The sequence below is a fragment of the Manduca sexta genome, unplaced genomic scaffold (genome assembly GCF_014839805.1).
Source record: "Manduca sexta isolate Smith_Timp_Sample1 unplaced genomic scaffold, JHU_Msex_v1.0 HiC_scaffold_3079, whole genome shotgun sequence".
NCBI classification, from domain to species: Eukaryota; Metazoa; Arthropoda; class Insecta; order Lepidoptera; family Sphingidae; genus Manduca; species Manduca sexta.
In genome coordinates, this window is record NW_023594108.1 from 4,954 (window position 1) to 16,602 (window position 11,649).

General features: G+C 32.2%; 1 pseudogene; it reads right to left on the reverse strand.

Moving 5' to 3' along the window:
* Positions 1-8,940: 8,940 nt before the first annotated feature.
* On the reverse strand, positions 8,941-9,812 carry LOC119192724 (annotated as a pseudogene).
* Positions 9,813-11,649: the final 1,837 nt, after the last annotated feature.

An 11,649-nucleotide genomic window follows, 5' to 3' on the forward strand; every position in this document is an offset into this window, starting at 1 on the left:
CAGCAATATAACCTATTTACCATGAACATAATACCAATAAAGCATGCCATAAAGAATCGAACCCTCAATATACCACTTAACATGAAAAGTAATCTTTCACAGAAACATATAAACGGCAATATAATATTTTAGCAACATGTCCCCATCACGGGCGGAGCGCGCTGTATATTTTCACATTTGAAATATGGCCGCTTTTATATCCTCTCACTTTATGGATTGCCGATAAAATATACTGCATATGTTTAAGTTATGAATATTGCTGCATGTTATGTGAAATTGTTTGGATGTTTTAGAATAATTCATACGGACGGAGGACATTGGTATTTCGAAAAAAATCTAGATGTTGTGCGATAGATTGAGCTTTATAGTCAGTGTAACTTCTGAATAATATGATTAGACTTAACATATCATATCTCAGGATGCCAAATAATACTTGGTAATTAAAGGCGTAGGATGGTGTTTCTACTGTTTATGGGTGGTCGTATCGCTTACCATCTGGCGTATGGCAAGCTCGTCTTGTCATTCAAAGCAATTAAAAGAAAAAGTTATTTGAATGCTCCACAATAGAGCACATAATAATACATAGAAATTAGACTCTATAGATACTCTCAGAGTATTTATACTGGTGCCTGAAACATCTGTATTAAGCAAATAAGCAATATAAAGAAACCAAACAATTTGATCTTTACTCAGTATTTATCTAAAACGTTAATAGCACTGTAATTTTGCTGTCAAACGTTATTTTGGCAAAAAAATCGGAACAAGCAAGTGCTTGACCTGCCTACGGGCCGACACTAAAAGAATCTTGACTGCGTAGGCGGCTTTGAGGGAAGATTTACCGCCTCCGCCAAACTAGTCGGCTAAATAAAAAAAAAAAATTGACCTTTCCTTTTTTAATCTATGGTTTATCTTTTCGCCCACACAGTTCGCTTTAAAAATTTAGAAAATAATAAAGGAAAGTATATTTAGATTGTTTAAACCTTGTAATTACCTACGACTTCAAAAGAAATACGGACAAAACGTGACATAAAGCAATTGAATTATAACAAATAACTATTAAACGGTTCTTTCCACAATCGGCATTATAGAGGTAAAAAGTTCCAACGAACGCCGTAAAACATAAAATAATCAAGCAATAATTTTAATTTGGACGTAATCAAGCCTCATAAACGCGCACAATTATAATACTACTCATTTAACGTAATCATTTAATTCAACTATTTTTATTTATTACTTGTAAACACCGTGGTAGGATTATAAGTTACGGCCTGATGACGTAGCAATTTTAAGTATTATGATCTGGCTCGTGAATTAAATTTCCAAATCACTTATTGCATTTTGCAAAATCCATTTGAAACAGTAAATGTTAAGTCTTTTAGTAACATTTAAATATACTGGGCCCTTATTCTGTATGATAGTGTAAACGCGTAACGCGGCTGTGTCATGTTATCTTCGAGAAATGTGCGTGGAATAGTATTCTGTAAGCCAAATTTCTATAGTCCTAAACATGACGCGTTGTGTTACGTGCTTGTTACGCACTGTCAAAATAACGTGCGGGATAGAGAATAAGGCCCCTGTTTGCTTTCCATCAAACATAAATATAACAGTAGCCGTTTAGCGGTAGAAATAGACAAAACTATCCAGACGAATTTGAATACACGAGAGACCTGCTACGAATTGAGCCTTTATTGTAATCTGCGGTAAGTATATTTAGTATAAAGGACAATCTTTGTGTACCTTGGCAAAATAAACAATACCTACAATATTTTATTTTAAATAATGTCATGGATACTTTTAAGTACTTTCCTATATTGTTTCTAGAATAAAAGCGGTCTTAAAATATTCAATGTGTCGTGTCAAGTTTTACAAAAGGGGTGAATGAAATTTTGAACATACCTTATTATAAAATGGCATAATTATTAGGAGAGACTATTTAGAAGCACGTTATAGATGGAAACTATTGTGTTTCTTTATAATATCAATTTAGAAATAGTAATTACGATGTACTCATACATAATAGATTTAAGAGTGTACCTGAGATAAGTTGCGACAAGCTTACTATGTTTAATTTTAATTATAATTACTCACAATACTTTAAAGGTTTCATAGAAAAGTTCATATAAAATAATAGGAACCGAATAAATACTATTGGTTTAGTTATATACAAAAATAGAGGTAAATTTAGTAGTAATAAAGTAAATAGAATCTATGTTGCTTTCAAATATATAATGCATGTGTACATGAGTGGTTATATTTCAATGTTATTAGAGCCTATTATTCAAGCTTCAAGTAAATTTTATTTATGGTTATCATATTAACCAGCTAATGTAATTAGTACTCAATTTAATACCATTTGGCAGCTTTGGTTAGAGTGTTTGTATTTTGGTCGGTTTTTGATCTGATTTCTGATGAATAGCATTTACTAAGATGTGAAACAGGCCCTTAGTTTTTCATTAAAGACGAGTAAATTGGATGGTAAATTATTCATTTGTTTTAGAAATTATTTTAAAAATTGAACTCTATTTTCAATACTGTAAAGTCCAAGGGACATTTTCAAGACTCTATTTTTGTATATTTTATCTGTACCCATCTCCCTGTATACCGTACGTCTCATATCATCGCATATTGGTAGACGTCAAATTTTCATAACGACACCCCAACCTCCCCCGGGGAAATGGGGCGAAGAGGATTCGAGGGGAGGATATTACACGTGTGTTTTAGTGTATCGATGATTTTGTGTTACTTCGCGGCCTCGGAGCTGTGAAAATTTAAGGCCACCGGGAAAGCCCAATAAAGTTGATGACGTCACTGACACATGAATTTCAATTATTTTATGTCGTATCGCCCTGTAAAAGGTGTTTTAGTTGTGTTGTAAAATATTTTAATAGAATAATCGGATTATAACATTGGAATAATTTCCCATTATACGAGTTATTGACGTTTATAAAATTTCTTTCACATTTATTCATGGTGAACACAAAATATAATACTTAATTTCTAATGTAAGTCCCTAGAGATTAAAACTGATTAGGCACCTTTAAGATAATTGTAGAATAAATAATAATAATAAAATAGATTTTAAGTCTTCATTTCTTCATATTTTTAAGTCTTTAATAACGATTAAAATAATAGATTATTCGCAGATCACAACTACGACGACAAAAATTAAGTATAACATATTTTATAACTTTAAACACTTTGAAGAAACTAATGTTGCCTAAATAATTAAATATTAATTAATAATATGCAGATTTATAGTCCAACTTCAAAGAAACGGCATATCGCCTTTTCAAATATTTATTTAAGACGCCACAAGATCAATACGCGCCGAAAAGGAATTTAAAATATTTAATTAAAACAACCTAATTCACACCGGGTCATTTAAAAAATATAAAATATAATAACTATCCAACCGATACACGTCAAAAATCGTGTATGAAAGCCGCTACCTAAAAACCAGTTAGCAGTTAATAGTTATTAGCATTTTACAACTAAAAAAAGTAATAAAACACTTTTTACGCTTCCAAAACTAGTATGGAAACGTTTAAAATGCCATCATGCGTTTATTGACAAAAATAACGTCATAAATACCATTGTAAAATACCAATTACAGGCTATTAATCAAATTCCGGTGGAGATGAAAGAGTAATGAAGATATCATGTTAATGAAGATTGTTTGTTTAATAAAACAACAATAAAATTAAATACGTGGAGTATTACGATGTCTATGAGTTACCGGCTTTACTAGTACTTTGATGGCTTTCATTTTATGGTAATGGTATGAATATAATATTTGAACTAGGTAGGAATGTTTTGTATATTTACAAAGTACTTTTTCTCTTATACTAAATACTTGTTGAATATGTTTTTTTTCTCTATTGTTTTGTATGATAAAGCCATGTTAATCGAGGTCTATTGGATCAAAAAATATATATACACTAGAGTAAAAAACGACCAGATAAATTAAAAACGACTATAATGTATGGCATTCAAGCCAACAGCCAAAAATAAAAAATTGTAAGCTAGTATTATTTTATATAAATTTATTCGATTACATACATTTTAAACAATTTTTTCGCATGAATAAATATCCCATTATCCACCCACTACAACCGTATAAAGCTAGTAATTCACTATAAGATTTGACAACTGACATGATTATCGTATTCATATCGGATAATAATGCCGTAGCGAATGCATCGGTCGTCAAGCCGATATCGTAGGCAGTTATATCGCAAGCCGGATATATACATACAGCCGACAAATCGGAAAGTATAATCGGATAGTAAATGCAAGGTTTTAGATAAACACCACATCAATCATTAGGCGGAAGTGTTAACGTCGAGTATTCAAGCCGAGACAATAGAACATGGCAGCCAACGTAATTACACGGAATTACATTATTAAACTGATTATGAGTGATTCACTGCGAATGGTTCAGGATCAGTTTTAGTCATATTTTGAAGTATGGCATGTTGTAGATTGCAGTGGTGGAATTTTCCAAAAGGGAACCTGACACAACATAGGTATTAATATCTATAAATGCGGTCTGCGAATTGTTCTAAAGATAATTACAATCTACATAAAGTCTACATAAAAAGAAGCCGACAGGAAACTGATTATAATATGGACCCTTTGCCATTGCTAGATTGAAATTATGGAGACAAAATAAAATAATAATATAATTAATTATAATTTACTATAATTTTATTAAAATACCGATCGAATGAACTATGAAATACCAGTTCGAACCGCGCCAACAAAATAGTTTTAATCGAATGGAAAATTATGAAAACAGAAATTATAATATGTCGCCATTCTCGAGGAATGCCCCAAACCCAATATTAGGTACAATATCCACCTAAATTTTACACTTATACAAAATTTTGAAAATGATGTTTATTTCTTCCTTACGGAAAAGCTGCCAATATTGAAACTATTTAATGCAAACTATGCCCAAAGACAAACAATTTTCCAATCTTCACACTTCAAATAAGACAATAAAGTTTCCAAAATGACCAATAAACTTATAGTAATAGAGGTAAAAGACCGCGTTTGGGATTTGCGGTCTCATAATGAGCTGAAGGCGGAAACGGCGATGGCCATTAGAAGCACTTGCGGTCTGTATCAAGTATCGATTGGCAACCGTCGCTTGTTATTTTGTACGGCCATTTCATCTTGTCAAGGGTGATGACCTCCTACAACGGAAATATTATTTAGAGTACAAATTTTAGGATAAACTTGAGTGTTGGAATAATTTGTACCGGTTGGAGTTAAATTAATCAGTATTGGATATTTTTGTATTAAGCCATGCTTAATTAATTGCTATAAAAGCTGACAAGACATCGTCTAGATAAGTACACCCACACAGTACAGAAGTTTTTATGGTTTCATTCGTGATTTTTAAAATTTAGAGTCTAGCGATGAACTGCCAAGTCATATACACAAATCAGTATATTTTTTTAATTGTCCTGAAATAAAAATCCTATTAATCCAAGTTTTAATACACCTATTATAATTATAACGTTCCAGTTACAGTAAGTAACCATACAGTCGTATCTGAGAAAAATCTTTTTCGTCTAATAATTATTGCAACAGAAAAAACACTCCAAATCATTAATGAGTATTATTTTGTCACTTCCCAAATATTTCCGGCGCACGTCCGATGTATTTTGCGAGCTGTCAATTACAGAGCGGGCCGCTTCCTTGTCCGGCGACGGATCACACGCGTCGGGTTTCGTAGCGACACATAATTAATGCTTATATTTTGCAAAAAACATACTATTAGATACGACTTTTTCGGAATAAAAATATTCACGGAAATAGGCAAGTCATAAAGAGATTAAATATATGAGTATAATTAGTCAAATATTATATGCCTAATATTATTTAGTATGTAACATTTTTTTTAATAAATAAATATTGTTTAATTATTTTTATACCTTTTGGTCTACTAAAATACAACTTGTATACTTATAGATTTTACATAGAATATTAAAAAAAAATACAAAACATATGACATTCCAGTTGCATAACTCGAGCAGAGTACCCAGTGTACAAAGAGTGAAAAGTCCGTTTTTTTTGTTATGAGGTGTAATAGTCGAGAATACAAATTAGTGGCGCCTATAATTTTTTATACGGACTTCCGACAGATAGACAGCTATTGTCTCAATTACACAGTAGAAAGGCACATCCATAATTCCGCACCGGTGGTCGCAAAAACTGAGATATCCTGCTGTTTACACGCGCCGCTCCGGAAGACATAAATTATCACGTTTTTACAATATTGATGCTTTGTACTTAGGTTTAAGACAAATATTTTAAAATAATGGGTTTTACTGTATAAATGTTTATTCTTTCGTTTTATAGAGCATTGCTAATTCAGTATAAAAAGGAATAACTACCAAACTATAGAGGAATAAGTCTTTTATATCCGTAGGTTTTTTAAATTATAAAAACTTATATTCAAAGTATAATAATTGTCATTCGACTGTAATATTTTCTTCAAGTTAATTATACAAAAAGCATTTTGTTTCAAAGTAGCGCGCAATCTAAGACAAACGTAACTCGCTGGAAAAAGTTAATCCAAACAAACCGGATTTTTTTACAAAACCAATTTTGTGTCACAACGAGAAACAAAAAAGATCTTGTTGAGCGGCCGGCGACAAATTATAGCGGGCGAGGCGCCTGCAATCTCACTCCGTGGGGTAAGGTCAAAAAACGAAATAGTTTCTCGTGTGTCATCGCACGCAACACCTAATTGTTGGGATGGGGAACCTTTGAAGCCGAACCTTTCGAGAACATTTCGAATGGTTCTATTAGTTGATAATTTTGTGCAAAATTTTGCGAAAACTAAAATGTTATCATAATTTGTATTATAGGATCAGCAAATTCATTTAGTTTCGTAAATTTGATTGATAACGATTAGTTTCCTATTTTGCATGGAAGTTAAGTGTTAAATCAAGAAAGAACACTTTAAAACAAATATTTATAGATATATTTTGCCGTAACAGTAAAAAAAATAACTTTAGAAAAAAACATGAATGTAGACTGAGCTTATGAATATTTTGATGATTTAAGCCTTAAGTTATTTAACTTTACTATATAAGATTCGGTGAATGTGCTGATGTGTAATATGTAATTATGTAGCCAGTATTCTTTGAAATCCCTAAAGCAGTTCCTTCGTGAATATTTAGACAAAGCGAGAAAGGCCAATCATTTCCGTGTTACTACTAAATTATCGGCATCTTCAGGCTACATGCGAAAAAAAATATATTTTATCTACACTCTAGAGTATTCATTTATTTTTTATTACCTTTTGCTCGCGGTTCCGCCCGTGTTTAAAAGTTTCTCTGGCATTAAAGTCCCTATATATTTTTCCGGAATAAAAGGTAATTAAAATTTAAATAGCTATTATAGAAGCTATTGCAGATCATAATTTATCTCTGTGCCAAATGTCATCCAGATCCTTTCATCCAGATCCGTGCAGCTGTTCTAACGTGAGTGCGCGTTTATAATACTTATTTCTATATATTTATTTATTGCTAGCTGTGCCTACATATATCAGCCTGTTATGCCCTCCCCGATATATCTTCCCGTAACAGACACGTGCCTCGCGGCGTCGTGGTGCTATGAGATTTCTAACTAAACAAAAAAAAACTTAATTTCATGGATCGATTTTGATAAATAGACACTATTCGGAATATAGTTTCATTTCTGTCAATAATTACATTTCGAATTCAATTAGCGGTTTTTGCGTGATATGCCGGCAAAAATTTAAATCTACGATTTTATTGCCCAAAGGTATTTACTGATATAGGTAATTTGTTGGTGTGTGGCAATGCCATTGTTATAATCTTGTGCTCGATGGAATTATTATTATTGATTTAATTATTTGTACATGCAAGTTTTTATTGAAATATTAATTACGCGGAACTAATTAATAGCTATAGAAGCAAAAATATCGCGCAAATATCCTATTTTATAGGTAAATCTTGGTTGATTTTTATATTAAAAAATGTATACATGAATATTTGTTCCGTCTACGAAATATTTTATCTTGTTCAACATTTGCGTCTTCAATACAAAACAATATTGTGTTTCATGGCGCTCAAATTATTTATATGCGTCCTATGCATGGCAAAAATTTTCAAGCTAAATGCTTATTATTAGAGTTTGATATGTTACTTACATTATTTAGATAACAAAAATACACAAACAATACCTATATACATAATAAATAACAAAAAAGTGCGTCGCATGAAGACAAATAGTTAATAGTTATAATAATACAAAAAAAAGTGAATACGACACATATTAGGTATAAATGAAAAATAATAAACAAACAATAATAAAGTATTTCACGAAAATTAATATTATACGGTACGGTACGGTAGTCGAGGCCATTAAAAAGGAAAAAAATAGTCTTAAATATTTTTTTATTAATAAAACAGAATGTTGCTACTGTTCACAGAGGCTAACTATTATTCCACTTTAGAGGAATAATGTATGCACAATGAATAAATTAATTTGTATTATAGTCGAGATAGGTGTTTTTAAACAAGTTTTAAAAGAAATAAAAATCTAATAAACATTCTTATAAATTATACTTTTAATTAGCCGAAACGCCAGTTAACATTAGTTGTTAAAATATGTTATAAAACAGGTTAGGCAAAATAGCTAAATCTTTATGATATTGGTTGATTAAAATTTAGAAATACAGTCGAAGTCGTAATTGTGTAAATATGTTTTGCTTTACAAAGTAAAATGCATAAGTTAAAGATAAGTAACAATTGGGTATTTAAAAAATATATTTAACATCGCTTTCGTATTTCGCAACTTTATCCGGTTCAAAATCATACCTAGGTAAGTTTTACAGACCTTTGTAATTTTTTTTGTATTAATTATTGTTTTTCTATTTAAATATTTAAAAAATCTCACCATTAAGTCTATCCTTAACAACCTGATGAGCAAACGCGGCTGCAGCTGCTTGCCTCATGGGGTCCAGCGCCACTCCCCACGCGCCCAGCGCTCCTAAAGCTCTATGAGCCGGGACTCTACCACTCCGGGTTATTAGTGAACCCATACCCAGCCCCAAGTCCTAGACCAGGCCTCAACAATAATCCAGAATTAGGGTACAAGACCAGGCGTGTGAGAAAAATTTAATGGCAAACTAGAACTGTCTTTAGCATCATCTTTAGCACTCTCTGATTCAGTGTCCTGGTCACTTCGATCATCACTTTCGCCTGAATGTCGACGCTTGTCTATATCCTCGAACTGTTTACCTAATAGCCGAGATATACTAAAGGGCAGGTTGACTCTCTGCTGGGTGTCGGTCAGATGCTCATTGGGGGAGTCATGGTATCTGTCGTGGTAGCTGTGCTCTGAGTCCCGGTCGTCAGAAGCTATGCTTCTGTCACATTGGCCTGACAGCCGGCTGTCAGAATCCACATTGATCTCCTCCTGGTCATCGTCAGAATGCACCGATGACATTTTTCAATATCTAAGTCACTAGCACTGGAAAATACTTCACTGAAGTAAATGACCGGTTAACATTTTTTCACACTTTTAAATGATGAACTTCTAATAAGAAATGAAGATCGAACGTGTGTCCGTAGATGTTGAGTACGCTCGCGTGCCACGCTCGACCGCGCGCTACCGAATCGTTACACACAATATGGGCCAAAACGGGCCAATCACCAGTATCCCCACTTTACGGACGAACACGATAGTTTGACCGCACAAACGCCTCAACTATGCCCGTTGAGTGGAACAGTTTCCAACAAAAGCTTAATACGATTTCCAAACATAAAAACTCGTTTGGACTCACTAAGTTAAACGGAACGATACGTGCCGTCCCTTTCTTGGCGTCTCGTTCCAGTCGAACCCCAGCGAAACAATCATCAAAGTAATTTTTACTTTAATTCCAAGGCATAAAGACGATATTTTAAAAGCAAATTATGCGTGTTAGCTTGCTCCAAGCAACTTTGTAACGACGTAAACACAGCAAAGATCGTTCGTTGAACAGGGACCGATAAACTGCCTTCAAAAGGTGTTATGACGTGCTAGAAAGAGACGGATACATGTCTGTCAGAAGGCGTGGCCCTTTGTCTTGTAACGCGTCATTTAAATCCAGTTATGGCCTGACAAATGGTGTACATATTAAGGGGGCAATGTTAGGAAACTATTTTTGAATCTTTTAAGACAGTTAAATTATTTACGTTCGGCGGTCGACCAGCCTCTAACAGAGTAGACAATGCACTTTATAATAAAATAGATCCCAGGTTCCATGTTATGGCCATAGATAAGTAGGGATAATGTATCGCTGAAGATAGTTACTTTATGGTATTGATTCTGACATTCGGAGTGGTAAAGGGTGTTAGATTATGGTCTTGCACGATAAAAGATGTATGGATAATGATTGCTTTTATTGTAATGGTCGGGAGCTATTGTGTTCATATTGGTTTGTAATTAATTAATATTTGAGTTGCTCGCTTTGTCATTTGGGTGACAGGTTGACGTTAAGTGTGTTTGAAAAATGTTTCTCTATATTTTTGCGATGATTTCTCTATATCCTGCCTTTGATGCTTTGTACTATTGTAATTGTAATTAATATTTTTATTTCAAATAGAATATTATACTCAGTTTACTATAACCTAATTAACCTATCATACCTATCACATCAAGTTCGTTCTAGAAATTAGAAGAAGTGACATAAAAATAATTTATAGACCAGACATTTTTTCCCGAAATATTCGTTTATTTAAGACACTAGGTACTAATGGAAGTGCTATAAGTGACATAAAATTATTATTTTTAATATTACAGACATAAATTCGGAATTATTTGTTCAGGCTACGTAGTCACTAGGTACCAATGGAAGTGCCAAACCCGTGACCTTTGGTTTATCTAGCAGTATCCACTGCCCAACGTAAATCACCTTCGGTTATTTGAGCTGAGAGTAGTCTGCGGTTTTGATTCCGTCATCTATGATCAAACTGAAGTAGTAATTAAGTTTATTCAGTATATTATTATTATTTTTATTAGTATATTTATTTTTTAGTATATTTTATGATATTGTAATAATTTTGAGTGTAATCTGTTTTCCGTCTTAATTATATATGTAATTTACCTACATAAGGTATTGCTTAAAAAGTAATATTTCGTTACAGAATATACATATTTTTATTCACAAAATTAAATTAATACTTATATATAATAAGCCACATAAATAGCTTAACAAATTCGAAAATTCAAATCTCTTACACGCTTTTGTGTTTTTACTGTCAAGTGATTTACTTTGGTTCACATAAAGAATAAAATGTTTTAATTAATTATAACGCGTTCGAAATTTTTGAATGTTAAGTAAAATTATACTCATTTGTTTTTGATTTATTTAATTTTCGTAACTTATACTTTTTAGATCAAGTATTTACATAAAAAGTTATATATAAAAATTATGAATACAGGAAACACCCATATCTAATGTATAGTTTTCTATAGTGTCCTACAAGTGCAGATAAATAAATTTCCACCATAATTATTGGTCTAAAATATATTTTATTATTTTTAATATACTTACTTATTGTATTTCAGTAAAAAAAAAAATATTTAATACAAAAATAATTTATATCTCCTAATAACTAAAAG